Source organism: Elephantulus edwardii, unplaced genomic scaffold (genome assembly GCF_000299155.1).
Source record: "Elephantulus edwardii isolate Elephantulus edwardi_28Jun2011 unplaced genomic scaffold, EleEdw1.0 scaffold00223, whole genome shotgun sequence".
Lineage (NCBI taxonomy): Eukaryota > Metazoa > Chordata > Mammalia > Macroscelidea > Macroscelididae > Elephantulus > Elephantulus edwardii.
The window spans coordinates 2,542,614-2,557,290 of NW_006399973.1; the positions used below are offsets into that span (position 1 = coordinate 2,542,614).

General features: G+C 41.1%; 1 protein-coding gene and 1 pseudogene across 2 annotated transcripts in view; one reads left to right on the forward strand and one right to left on the reverse strand.

Moving 5' to 3' along the window:
* ASAP2 (ArfGAP with SH3 domain, ankyrin repeat and PH domain 2) overlaps positions 1-14,677 on the forward strand; it is a 304,618-nt gene that overhangs the window by 105,367 nt on the left and 184,574 nt on the right. The window lies entirely within an intron of this gene.
* On the reverse strand, positions 3,424-4,415 carry LOC102857606 (annotated as a pseudogene).

A 14,677-nucleotide genomic window follows, 5' to 3' on the forward strand; every position in this document is an offset into this window, starting at 1 on the left:
GCCTTCCACAGTGGTTGCACCGTTTTACACTCCCACCAACGGTGAATAAGGGTTCCAGTTTCTCCACAATCTCGCCAGCATTTATTGCTTGCTGTTCTGTTGAATTTTGCTATTCTGATTAGGGTGAAATGATATCTCATAGTTGTTTTAGGATTTTTTTAATCATCAACTTTTTGGTGAGCAGCACCATCAGCGTTTCTTATAGATACCATAAAATAATCATTTTTGGTGAAGTGAAAAAGGCAGTACCTAATATAGGTCTGTACCATGTATCCATCATAAATTCAGACACTAAGAAACACACAAGAATAAGAGGCAATGTCAGGAAATACTGTGGTATATAATAATATAGTATACAACAACAACAACTAAAAATTATTTGTGCAGTTGCATAAGTAAACACATGCATGTATATAGTTAGGAAAGCACATATAAGTGCAATAGGCATATGTATATAAATGGTTATGTATAATATAGAATACATATTAGAATGTAAAATATACATATTAAAATGTGTGTATGTGTATGTGTGTGTGTGTGTACATTATACACACTATGATGGAGCTCTGATGGCCTAGTGGCAAGAAACTGTGCTGCAATTAACTGCCTCTGAAAACCTGCTGGAGGGTCAGCTATGGGTCAGTTCTGACTCTATGGTACACAACAACAAATATATATATAATAAGTCACACAAGGAGCACTATTTCACATACTACCTATGCTCAGCCACATACTTCATGGGTTAGATTTGCTGGGTTTTAAGGTTTACAATCATTGTCTTATGGGAAAACTCAGTCAGTTGAGGTAAAATAGTTTATAAAAACAATGTTCAGCATTCTAGTTTAATAATTAGCATCTGGGTTTGTAAAAATTTGTGAATGACCATGTAAAAGAAAACTGTTGATTTCTACTCATCTGGGGGGAAAATGAAGGAAACCACAGACAGGAAAGAAACTAGTCCACTGTATTGAAGACTCATGTGAACCGTCATCCATCCTGAGACCAGAAGAGCTAGATGGTGCCTGGCTACCAGTATTGATCATAGTGACCCTATCCTGACAGATCTGAACCCTGTCCTTCCTCGCATCATCTATATCGTCTCTGACATACTCGAGCCATTGCAGCTGTCACCTTGTCAGTCCTTCTCATTGAGAGTATTCTCTTTAGCTGACCTTCCATGCTTCTTAGCAGGATGTCCCTTTCCAAGAAATAGTCCTTACTAAAAACATGTCCAAAGTATGTGAGATAAAGCTTGCCTATCCTTGCCTTTAAGAAGCACTCTAGCTTCTTCCTCGTCAAGACGTATTTATTTGTTCTCTTGGCATCTGTGATATTCCGTACTCCTCCAACATGACAGCTCAAAGGCATTGATTGCCTGCCATCCCTATTCACAGTCTAGCTCCCAGACACATAGTGCTTGAGAAGACCCTGACTTGAATTAGGTGCACCTTAGTTTTCAAACTGGCGTCATTATTCTTCAGTACTTTGGAGAGTTCCTTTGCAGCATTCTGGTCCAGTGCAGAAGATCTCTTGACCTTTGGTGCCAATCATGTTTGTGATAGGAACCATACATGAGACAGTCCGCATATACCCTAAAACAGAGTAAACGAAAAAATGGGTAGGGAAGCTAGATTAATAGAAACAATAAAAAGAATGAAAATAATGACTATATTGCCACATGATGAAAAATTATTGAACAAGATAGGTAAAAGTTGCCAAATGGGAAGCTAATTTGCTCTGTAAAATTTCACTCAAAACACAAGAATATATGTAAAAAAACAAAAGCCCTGTGGAACTCTACTCTGAAATGCTTGTGCTCACTGTAAATCAGAATCAGCTTGACAACTGGTTTGACTTTTTTTGGTTTGTTTAAAGTGCTGCGTATGTACTAAGCACAACAAATATATTATTCCATTTAATCTCATAAAGATAATAACCTTATGACTCATGGATTGTTATCCCATCTTATATAAGGATTCTGCGGCCCAGAGAATTTCACTTTCACTTTCCTAGTGTCACAGAGCTAATAAGTGACTTTTGGTCTGTCTAACTCCAGGGCCAGGCCCCGAATTGTTGTCATTTCAGCTGGTCAGTATGCTTGAACTTTCTAGAGGGCCACTTAAAAAAAAATCCTCCTGGGATCAAGATTCTGGTGCTGTCTGTGCCGTCCAGTGTGTGACTTCTGGACAGGCAGCTTCACATCTGAAACAGTGTGAGGAGCTGGGCGTAATGATGCACCCTGCCCAGCTTAGGCCTGACCTCATCTTCCTCAGCTAAGTTTAATCAGGCTAAGTTTGGTGGCTGCCATCTCTTACTAGAATGAGTCTTCTGATGCCCTCAAGTTATTGCAATATAATTAGGAGAACACTGAAAAGCCTGTGTTTATGTTTGTTAAAAACAGACTATATTTAAAAAAAAAAACAAAAAACAACAAACCAGACTATATTTAACACAGTGCTTTTTTTTTTAACCCCTGCTTTTATGGCTTATTATTTGAAGTTCACCTTGAGGTGATTTTCTTCTTAGTGTTTCATTCCTAATTAGTCTTACTCATTGCATTTTTGTCAGTGGAAGCGTTCTGTGTGGAAACCCAACTGCTTTACGACTATGTCCACTTGAGATAATTCAGTATAGGTGAGAGTGCACTTGCCCTCAAATTATCATCTGAGAGTACATGGTGTGAATTAAGGACCGGATCTGACACTGATTTGCTGTGCGACAAAGAAAAATTATTAAATATTTCTGAATCTTACGTTTCTTCACCAATAGGCTGAGGAGAACCTTCCATGGATTAACTGAAAAAACAAACTAAAATGACATTCTTAATAATCCTAGGACTTAGGTTTTATGGTATAGTACTTGAATATGAAATAGTTTTATTTTTCACTGCTCATAGTTTATTTAGTGTTTTAGTTAGTCTGATAGCTGTTGCAATGCTTATATGTAGATCTTTACATTTTACATCACATTATCAGGGTTGCATTGTAAATTACTCTGATAAATATAGTACACAAAATAAGAGCCTTTAGAACAATAATGTACAAGACATGCAATATTGGATTTGTACATTAGAACACAGAATGTAACTAAGAAAAGAACTTGTAAGAGGCTGAAGTTAGTTAACGCAGAGTAAACATTCTAGTGTGCAAGGCAGCTGCAGCACGTGTAACACTGGCAGTGGTGTCTGAGATGTGGAATTCTTTTATACTGACTAATTTAGAACTACACAAAGTAAGTACCACCGTCAGGACATAGCTGCAGGGTTTTATGGACCATGCCTATGTCTACCTTTAGAAAACTGATGTTTTTCCTACGTCGAATTTTACTGCTTAAATCAGAGACTGGATTAAAAAGGACAACATGCATAACCCCCAGCTAAAATCCTTTTGTAGCCTAGACAGTGATGTGGTCTAACAGAAGACTTTAAAATTGCAGCTCTGTTTGGCTTCCCCAAAGCATATCTGCACTCAGGCCTCTTCCTCAGGAGTCAGCATCACTTTCACAATGTCTGAGATTCCATTCTGCCCCGAGATGCAATGAACACCAAGAAGACATCATCCTTAAGTCCTTAAAGACCCTTACTCGTGGTGGAAATTGGATGTACCCGCCTAAGAGTCTTCATTATACTTTCTGCCAGATCTGCCACAGACAGTCCAATGGCCCAGGAGGTAAAACCTTCCAGTTTGGTCTCTTCATAAGCACTGTCAGCCACCTGTTTGTGAATCTCTTCCCACTGTTCCTTATCTGAACCAGTACATAATTCAGCATGCAGATTGTTCAAGGAGACACCAGCTACATTCACTCTGCTCCACACAGACACACTAGAGTCTTCATGCTCTTCAAGGACCCAGCCATGACAGCTCAATGTGTGAACTCCCAGCCTCTTCCCCATCAGGTAATGGAACTGTGCTGAATCCAGATTGCACCCACTGCCAATAACACGGCTTTTGGGAAAGCCACTGATCTTCCAAGTCACATAGGTAAGGATATCCTCTGCGTTAGAAACAACAAGCAGCTTGCAGTTTGGGCTGTACTTTACAACATTAGGAAAGATGAACTTAAAGATATTCACATTACGCTGGACCAAACTGAGACGGCTTTCCCCCTCCTGCTCACGAGCTCCCGCTGTAATAACCAGCTTGGAATTTGCAGTTACATTATAGTCTTTGCCAGAGACAAGTTTTGGTGTTCTAAGGAAAAGGCTGCCACGTTGGAGATCCATCCTCTCTCTCTTTAATTTGTCTTCCATGACATCAAGTGCAAGTTCATCTGCCAAGTTCTTCATTAAAATACTGATGGCACACGCCATGCCAACAGCACCAACCCCAACAACTGTAATCTTATTCAAGGGTTGGGGCGGGGGTCTGTTCTTCCTTGAGAAGATTCTGAGTCAGCTAACCCTTGGGAATAGCCATACCGGATTTGGATGTGGAAGGAACAGGGAATGCACGTCGGACAGGCTTTGGTGGCTCAAGGAGGTGAAATCCTGACTCTGCAGCTGCAGCTCCCAGACTCAGAATATTAAGCTACTGTTAAGTTTAGTACTTAGTCACCAATAAATAGTTTATTATAATCTTTATAAAGTGGACTTTGGTTATTATGATTTGCGTATGGTTAAATATATGAATAGGCAGATTTTTGCTTCCTTTTCTTATGTCAGCTTGAGAAGTACTGAAAAACATTTGTTTAGTGTACATACAAAAAAGAAAAAAATCATGGCAAAGATTTCACTGCTGTATGGCATCCAGGGTGTTGAACTAATTCATGCCAGCTGGATCCTTTGCTGAAAATTTGACTTTATACCTAGACATATTGAATCAGAATTTAAAGAACTGGTTCAAAGCACAGTTAGTAACAAATAGTCATTTAAATATGGTCTATAGAAAAAGGATAAATATTACCCATCAAATTAAATTAGGAGAAAGTTACTGAGATTGAAAGTATTTTTAGCATAAAAAGAAAAAGTTGCTGTGTTCTTTTTTTTTCTAATTTATGCTAGTTTGTAGTTGCTTTGTTCTTAACCATTGTCATAGAGTTGAGTCTGATGCATGCTGACCCAATTGTGTTCACGGTAGAACTGCTATTAGAATTTTCAGGGTGATAAGGCCTTTTAGTAGATTGCCAGGCTTGTCTTCTGAGGCACCTCTGGGTGGGTCGTTTTGAAGCTCCAATCTTTTGGTTAGTAATTTACCATTTACCTGTCCACACAAGACAAGGACTCCAAAAATAACTTTTTAATAAAAATAATATATGTTTTCTGTAAGACTCTCATGTTGTTGTTATACTTTGAAAACTGATTCATAGCAGGTCCCGCTAATGGGTTTGCAGAGCCTCGAAATCATCTAACTCTCTTCTGCAGAGCAGCTGGTAGATTAAAAATGTGACTTTGGGTTGGCAGTGCAACTTCCTACTACTAAGCCACCATAGCATAGAAAAATCAGGGCCCCAAATCCCACAGTCAGTGTTAAATATTTAACACTTCCCATAATTATTTTTCAAGGAACATCTCTTTATATCTATCTGGTTTGTTGTTGTTGTTGTTGTTGTGTGCTGTCAAGTCACTTACAACCCATAGCGACCCTATATACAACAGCTCTGAACCCTGCTCTATCTGCTACCCCCATTACTCCAGTCACTGAGTCAATCCATCACATTGAGGGTCTTCCTCTCTTGTTCTATCCCTCCACCCTTCCAAGCATGGTGTCTCTTTCCAGGGGCCCAAAGTGTGTCAGACGAAGCTTCAGAACCCTTGCCTCTAATGAGCAGCCTGGTTTCACCCTCTCTAGGATGAACTTGTTTGTTCTCCTGGCATCATGGTAGATAGTGAAGAGATTGAGATTGTTAACAGCTTCAGTTTGCTTGATTCTACAATCAACACTCTTGGTACTAGCAGCCAGGAAATCAAAAGATGGATTGCATTGGGAAAATCTGCTGTCAGGGAGCTCTCCAGAATACTGAAAAGTAATGATGTCTGACTGGAGATTAAGGTTCAGCTGATCCAGGCCATAGTCTTCACAATTACTTGCTATGCATCTGAATATTTAAATCTATATGTTACCTCAGTATATCCTGTACTTCAGTATAGTTTGCCATAGATGTCTTTCCATGACACCTTTATATCAGTGTCATAATTTCCAGTACACACACACACTATTCTATGGACATCTCACAGTTAAACTAACCTTTTATTCATTGACATTTAGATGGTTACTAACTTTTCACGCTTATAAACCACACTGTTGCATGTACTTATAAATTATACACTTGTCTGCTTATTTGCTCAATAAAAAATTCTTAGAAATGGCTATTCTTGGCTAAAGAGTATATTCCATTTAGATTTGTGTTTGTATTCTTATTGAAATGAACATTTCCAGAAAATTTTACCATTTCACATTCCATCCAGTCAAGATAAAGAGTGCTTTCAGTGCTGGTTTTTGAAGCAAAATATTTTTTTTAGATCCTACTCCAAGTTTTAGGGAGCTCTGGGGGCCTAGTGGCAAAAAGCTGTGCTGCAATCCCGAAGGCATGTGGTTCAAGGACACCAGCTGTTCTGTGGGAGTAGGATAGACAGTCTCCTCATATGCAATTAACTGCTTCTGAAAACTCACCAGAGGGTCAGTTATGGGTCAGATCCAACTCTGCAGTACGCAGCACACAGCACAACACCTTCAAGTTGCAGGTTACTTCACCAATGCAATAGCAGTCAGGGAACGCTGGTGGACATTGTCTGTAGGGTGTTGTGATCCTAACCCAAAAGTCTCACTTCTTTGGTAGTTCAGATCCTCAAGAGAGAGATAGACAGTCTGTTCCTGTGGGATTTACAGCCTCTGAAACTCAGTGTATAGACAGCTAAGAGTGGATTCCAGCTGAATGGTAGTGAGGTTTATGCCGGGGGTTTTTTTTTGTTTTTTAGGTGTTTTGTTTGGTTTGTTTTGTTTGTTGTTTAAGAAGCATTTAAGAATCAGATCCATGTTACTCTATCATCATTTCCCCTTTTCTGATTAATATTGTGGATAATATAGGGGGTGAATGCCCATGCGCGCGCGCGCGCACACACACACACACACACACACACACACATACACACACACAATGGGGATCATGCCTGACCATGAATATTAGTGATTTTGTCCTTGTGGAATATCTTCATGGTGCTCTTCTCTTGTCCTCACACACATAGACATGTCTGCCCCTCATGGATATACTCATGAGGGTGTACATTTGGCTCTAGGCACACTGGTTTGCTTTGCTTTCTATGAATGTTGCAAGCACCAGCTATTGAGGATGTAGCAAAGGACCAGTTGGCTGTTGGTTTGAGGACAATCGACCCTCCTCTGCAGTGAGGCTCACTGTGCCACCATCATTGCCTTGTTCATACCGAGAAAAGAACAAAATCCACATTGTTTACAGAAAGAAAAGCGAAACAACATTGCTTAGTTGTTGTTATGTGCCATCGAGTTGCTTGCGTCTCATAGTGACCCTGTGTACAACAGCCCTAAACTCCGCTCTGTCCTGTGCCAGTCGCACCATCTCCGATAACACCCATCCCGATTAACCCAGTCACTAAATCAATCCACCTCAAAGAGGGCCTTCCCCTCCTGCGTTGTCCTTCCACCCTACCAAGCATGACGTCCCTCTCCAAGGACCTGTCCCTCCTCACAACATGTCCAAAGTATGTTAGACGGAGCCTCAGAATCCTTGCCTCCAAGGAGCCGCCCGGTTTGACCCTTTCCAGGATGAATTCGTTTGTTTTCTTGGCAGTCCATGGTACCCTCAATACTCTTCTCCAGCACCACAGCTCAAAGGCATCAATTCTCCTTCTGACCTCCCTAGTTATTGTCCAACTCTCGGATGCATAACAAGTGATTGCAAAACCCACGGCCTGTATCAGATGCACCTTAGTCTCCAGAGAGACACCATTGCTCTTCAGTACTTTGGAGAGGTCCCTAACAGCAGACTTTCCCATTGCAATACGTCTTTTAATTTCCTGGCTACTGGTGCCGAGAGTGTTGACTGTGGAGCCAAGCAAACTAAAGCTGTGAACAATCTCAGTCTCTTCACCATCCATCCTGATGCTGCCAATTGGTCCACTGGTGAGAATCTTTGTCTTCTAGATATTGAGCCTCAATCCATATTGGAGGCTGCAGTCCTTGACCCTCTGCAGCAAGCACTTCAGGTCTTCCTCACTTTCCGTAAGCAGGGTTGTGTCATCTGCATATCGCAGATTGTTGCTAGATCTTCCACGAATCCTGAGGCCACATTCCTCCTCATAGAGCCCAACCTCCCAGATAATCTGTTCTGCATACAGGTTGAAAAGGTATGGAGACAGGACACATCCCTGGTGTACGCCCTTCCCAGTTTTGAACCATGCAGTGTTTTCTTGCTTTGTTCTGACGACTGTCTGTTGGTCCAAGTATAGGTTTCTCATTAGCACGATCAAGTGTTCTGGGATTCCCATTCTTCTGAGAGTCAGCCACAGTTTGTTATGATCCACACAGTCAAACGCCTTTGCATAGTCAATGAAACACAGATACCTACAAGGTCAGAATACGATATTTAACTATTTCATAATGTTACTTAGAAGCAACTGATGATCAGGGGCAGAAAAGTGTCAGATCAGAGCTAGCCAATCTGGATTCTCTTTCTTGCTTATTGATTTTTTAATATTATCTCTAAAGGAGAGCTCTGGTGGCCTAGTGGCAAGGAATTGTGCTGCCAGCCCAAAGTCACACGGTTCGAATCTGCCAGCTGCGCTGTGGGAGAAGGATGGACCATCTCCTTCCATGCAGTTAACTGCCTCTGAAAACCCCTGGAGGGACAGCTGTGAGTTGATTCCGACTCCGCGGCACAATACAGCACCAACAGCACTTTATGACTAGACCCAGGGCACCTCGGAAGTTTGTTTTGCTTTTTGTAGATGACCAGAATGCTAGGCTGATAAATAACCCCTCTAAGTGTACTTTCGTTTTGGCCCTTTTCTCAAACCTGGTTACTGCTGTTAGCTGCCTTAGAGTGGCCCTGACTTGTGGCAACCACGTGCATACCTAAAGGAAATGCTTCCTGGTCCTGGTAGCTTCGTGGTAAAGAGTTGCACTGCCAACCCAAAAGCTTGTGTTTCAAATGTCCCAGCTGCTCCACTGGAGAAAGATGGACCATCTCCTCCGTGCAGTGCAATGCCTCTGAAAAGCCCTTAGAGGGTCAGCTGTGAGTCAGTTCTAACTCAGTAGTACAGAACAACAACAACAACGACGACGACATTATTGTGATTCATAGGTTTCCACTGGCTGATTTTAAGGTAGATCACCAAACTTTTCTTCTTGGTCTGTCTGTTGAAAACTGGCATCCTAACAACATGCAAGCCTTCTATGACAGATGGTTGTGACTGTGCACAAGGGGCATTGACGAGGAATCAAACTCCATGTCTCTTGCAAGGAAGATGAGAGAATTCTACCTCTGAGCCACCAAAGCACCCATCTACCAAGCCCTAGTGTTGCAAGGTGTCATGGAGTCAGTTGCTATCCTGCGTATAACGATCCGAACCCTTCCTGACCCTGCATGATCCTCACAATCTCCACTCCTCTGGAGCTCATCATTGAAGTCCCTATGTCAGTCCATCTCACTGAGTCCTTACTCTCTATCAAGCATGATACCTTTTCTCAGGGACTGGCCACTCTTAGTAACATGACCAAAGTATGTGAGATGAAGTCTTGCCCTTTTTACATTTAAGGAGAACTCTGGCTATACTCCTTCCAAGATAGATTTCTTCTTTTTTGACAGTCCGTGAAATATCCGTATTCTCACCAACATCACAATCCAATGACATCAGTTTAGTCAATCTTAATTTCTCTTGTCTGCAAAAATGTCATCCACTTCCTAAACCACATGCCTCTGGAAATTCTATAAACTTTGATAAATGACAGTAGTTATAAAAAGGCTTGAGGCCTTTTGTCCATAGGGTCGCTTTGAGTCATGCTCAGCTTGACGGCAGTCACCAACAACTAATACGTTGCATGCACTTGTCCTTGGAGCCAGTGTGACTCATGGTGATCAGAAGTGTATGGAATAGGATAGATGCAGAAGAGATGGAGATGGAGGTTGTTAACAGTTTAATCTTTCTTGGACCCACAGTCAACAGCAGTCAGAAAATCAAAATACTAATTCCTTTGGGAAAGTTGGCTGTCAGGGCGCCTCTCCAGAGTGCTAAGGAGCAACTCTGTCAGTCTAGAGACTAAGGTGTGCCCTGATACAAGCTATGATTTTCTTACTTACTATGTATCTAAGAGCTAGACAGTGACTAAGGATGACAGAAGAATCCGTGACTTTGAGTTGTGTTGCCGGAAAAGAGCTTTAAACATATGATTGCCAAGAGAACAAACAGATCTGCTCTCTTGTCATTGTTATTTGTCATTGAGTTGAGTATGACCTATAGCAACCCTTTGAATAACAGATCTGAACCCTGTCCTATCCTTCGCCATCCTCACACTTCCAGACACATTAGAGCAGACACCATGCCAATTCAGTGGCCGAGAGTCTTTCTCTCCTTCGTCTCCCCTAGAGAGGCTGCTCTTTGGAGGCAAGGATTTTGAAGTTCCCTCTAGCATACTTTGACCATGATGTCAGGAAGGATCAATCCTTGTTTGGAGAAGGACACAGCGCTTGGATGGATGGAGGGTCGGCTTAAGAGAGGAAGACCCTGGATGAGATGGATTAACACAGTCACTGTTGTAATAGAGGAAGGTGTGTCAGAGACAGTGACATTGGCTCAGGATAGGACAGAGTTCACAGCTATTTTTCATAGGCTCTCTGTGAGTCATAGTTGTCTCGATGGCACGTAACAGCAACATAGCATTTTCATGGCTGTGACCTTTTTTGAAGCAGATCTACAGGCTTGTCTTCTGAGATGCCTGGGATGGATTTGAACTCTAATCTTAACCACCAGCACTTAACTGTACCACCCAAGGGAACAGCCTCCACCAATACCCCTTCTCTCCAAGCATATACAGCAAAACTTGTGAATGCTCAAAGCAACCTGTCAGAGAATGAAAACCTGTCAGAGAATGAGAGACTGGGAAAGACAAGGCAGTCCCACTGAGTTCTGGCCCTCACAGGTTTCCATATATAGAGGGGAGAGAGATGGCCTGCATAATGAAATATATTTTCTTTTTTTTTCTATAATTATATTTTATTAATTTTCATAAACATTTACAGAGATTTTGGGTTTCCATTCATTCATTGTTGCACTATTCTCTCTACCCTCCTCCCAGTTTGTTCTTGTCCAAATGCCACAGTGCTTGTCAAAGCCAGTTCTGATTAATCTTCTTTGTCAGTGTGTCCTTTGCCATTCCCTATCACTCCTCCCTGAGAGAGACTTCACCCTGAGTCATAAGGAAAAGGGGATGGCGTATTCTCTTAGCTACTTCCTGCTGAAAAGGGACGCTGTGGGTTTCAGGGTGAAGATCTTCTCTCACTACTCTAAAGGGCCCCTTTGGCAGTAGGAAACACATAGACTATTATGGAGATTGATTTTGGGATTTAGATGCACTCTTATTGATTGTGCTTGGCCGTACATGTTCATATCCTTGAAGATGTATCATGGGGGTGTTGCAACCTAGAAGACACAAATTTGACTAACAAGTTCAATTAAAGAAGGACTATAATCACAGGGTCACACAGTTTTGTAGGCAGAAGGAGGATGTAAAGGAAATGGGAAAGATCTGATGTGGACCTGAAAAGATGGGGTAATGGTGGGCATAGTTCAATGGTGATTAATATAAAACAATGCATGGGAATGATTGTATGGACCATAACATCAGTGAAGGAAAGTGGGGGGAAGTTTCCAGAGGCATGTCTAATAAAAGTGTAAATAAAATAATTGACTTGATTAAAAAAATTTCTATAAAGCAAAGGTCCATCTATCATCCTGGCCATTCCTTCGTCATTGACAGCATTCCAAAAGAACCTTTTGTGTTCTTTCCCTATCTTAAGTTTTTCTCGGCTCTAAATAACACAGTACTGGCTTGTGTGATGATAATCTCTTTGCTTTTAATTTTTTCATTTTGCCAACAATATCCTTTAATGATAGAATTTTGCAAAATTTTTATTCTATTAAGTGGCATATATACTTTGGAAACTTGCTTAGCATTATTTTTTGTGAAATGCCTTTGTGTTGTGGCTAGCTCAGGTTGGTTTCTTTCACTTTCTAGTACTCGATTTTCTGAATCTGTGTCAATTTATACATTCCACTGTTGGACACACATTTGAGTTTTTCCAGTTTTCAGCTATTGGGAAGAGTTTTATTGATATCCTTGTATATACATTTAGGTGCGCTGTGTATATTCTACAAATAACTTCAATTTTATTAGGTAATGCCAAAATAGGCCTTTCTTATCTGTCTGTTTACATATATATTTTACATTACTAAGTTAGCTTTAGAATTTTTATCTTAATTCTTAAAGATGCCTACTATTCATCATTTCCGTTTTATTCCCAGAAGAAGGTAGATGTATTATTACTTTGTCATTAAACTGACCCTGCAGGGCACATTGAGTCTCTGTTCTTCCAGAAGGCTTCTGCAAATATTTTGCACTGTCATTAATGTTATGTGTTACTTATTAAAAAGTAGAATGTGTGATGTGACAAAGCTGCCATCTAAATATGTGTGACTCTTTCTTGGCAAAAGATCTGCTGGTCTGGGCACAGAACTAGTGGGTTTTTTGTTTTGTTTTGTGTTTCTGTTCTGCTATCTTTCAAAGCTGTTATTTCCTCTCAAATTGACCTTTAGTAAAATGGAAAGTGGGAAAATAAGATGCAGCAGGCCAAGGAAATGTGGTTCCCAGATACCCTGACTGGGTGTTGTCTGCTGTTCTAAGTGTGAAGTCAGTTTCTACCCACCCCTGTTGGCTTGAATTGTGACCCTTCAGAACGGGAAACCAATCTGGCACCATGCCACCACCACCTCCTTCAGCTCATGCTTCTCGGTCCAGGCCAAGAGGAACGGAAGCCGACTGATAACTGTTGGAGAAAACATTTTTTTTTTTAAATGGATCACATAGACCAGGGGTCAACAAAGTTTGTTCCTGGTCACATTGCAAATAGAAGCAAAATTGGTACAATTGTGTAGGTACAGACAGACACTGGTTTCTAACTCCAGTTTATGGACAAAACCCCAATTTTTAGACAGGTCTTTAAAAAACTAAAAGCAAAACTTAAACCCTCCATTACCACTCATTGAGTCCAACTAATAGGGACCCTCCATTGAGTTTCTGAGCTGTAAAATCTTTACAGGAGAAAACAACCCATTTGTCTCTTACAAAGCAGCTAGTGGACTGGGCTAGAACCACTGACCTTTCAGTTAGCAGCTCAGTGGGAAACTCACTTTACCACCAGATTTTGTTTACTCTCACTTTGTGAAGATTGAATCAGTCCTTGGTTGCACATAAAAAGGTATGAAAAATTACATTTTTAATTTAAATATTTGTCTGTAGCTTGTTGTCGTATGCCATTGAATCAGAACTGACTCATCCATAGCTGACCCTCCAGTGGGTTTTCAAAGGCTGTAAATCGCACCAGAGGAGATTGCTGATCCTACTTCCAAGGAGCAGCTGGAGAATTTAAACCACATGCCTTTGGGATGGCAGCACAGTTTCTTACCACTAGGCTACGAGGGCTCTTTATATATTTCTTTGTTGTTAGGTACAGTCGAGTTGAGTATGATTCATAGCAACTCCTGTAAACAGCTCGTCTGAACCCTGATCTATCCCATGCTGTCCTCACAGACTCTGACACACAAGTCCATTGCTGAAGTCAACATGTCACCTGTTTGAGTCTTCCTCTCTTTTGCTGACCATCCATCTTCCCAAGCATGAGGTCCCTCTTGAAGGAATAACCCCTTCTAGCAGCATGCCCAGTGTGGATGAAGCATCGCCAGCTTTGTCTCTAAGTAGCACTTTGGTTGCACCTTCTCTTCTGTTCTTTTGACATTCGAGGGGATATTCAGCACTCTTCTACCCCACCACCAGAGTTCAAAGGCATCAATTCTTTTTGTCATGTTTATTCACTGTCCAGCTCTCAGATGTGTAGCAAGTGATTGAAGAGACCATGGCCTGAATCAGGCACACCTTAGTCTTAAAACTGATGTCATGGCTCCTCAGTAAGTTGGAGTGGTCCCTGACTACAAATTTTCCCAGTCCAGTACATCTCCTCATATCCTGACTCCTAATTCCAAGTGTATTGACTGTGGATCCAAGTAAGTTGAAGTTTTTTATAGTCTTAGTCCTCTCTCCATTCATCATGATGTTGCCTCTATATGTATTTATACATGTAGCTGTTTTATATGCCACTGGGTCAGAGCTGACCCTCCAGTGGGTTTTCAAAGGCAGTAAATTGCATGGAAAGAAATTGCCCATCGTTCTCCTGTGGAGTAGCTGCTGGAGTCTAACCATGTGCCTTTGGGATTGCAACACAGCTTCTTAACACTAAGATACCAGAGCTTCCTTATATGTAGATACCAAATTGAAAAATAATGTGTATGCATTTGTGGCCACCTTCTTTTGGTATGTTTTCCTTTACACATTGCATATTGTCCCAATAAGATTGGACTATACCAATAACAGTAACCTTGAACAGTTGTTATGTGTTAATCTTGGATTAGTAGTAGAATTTCTCAGGGGCAAATAAG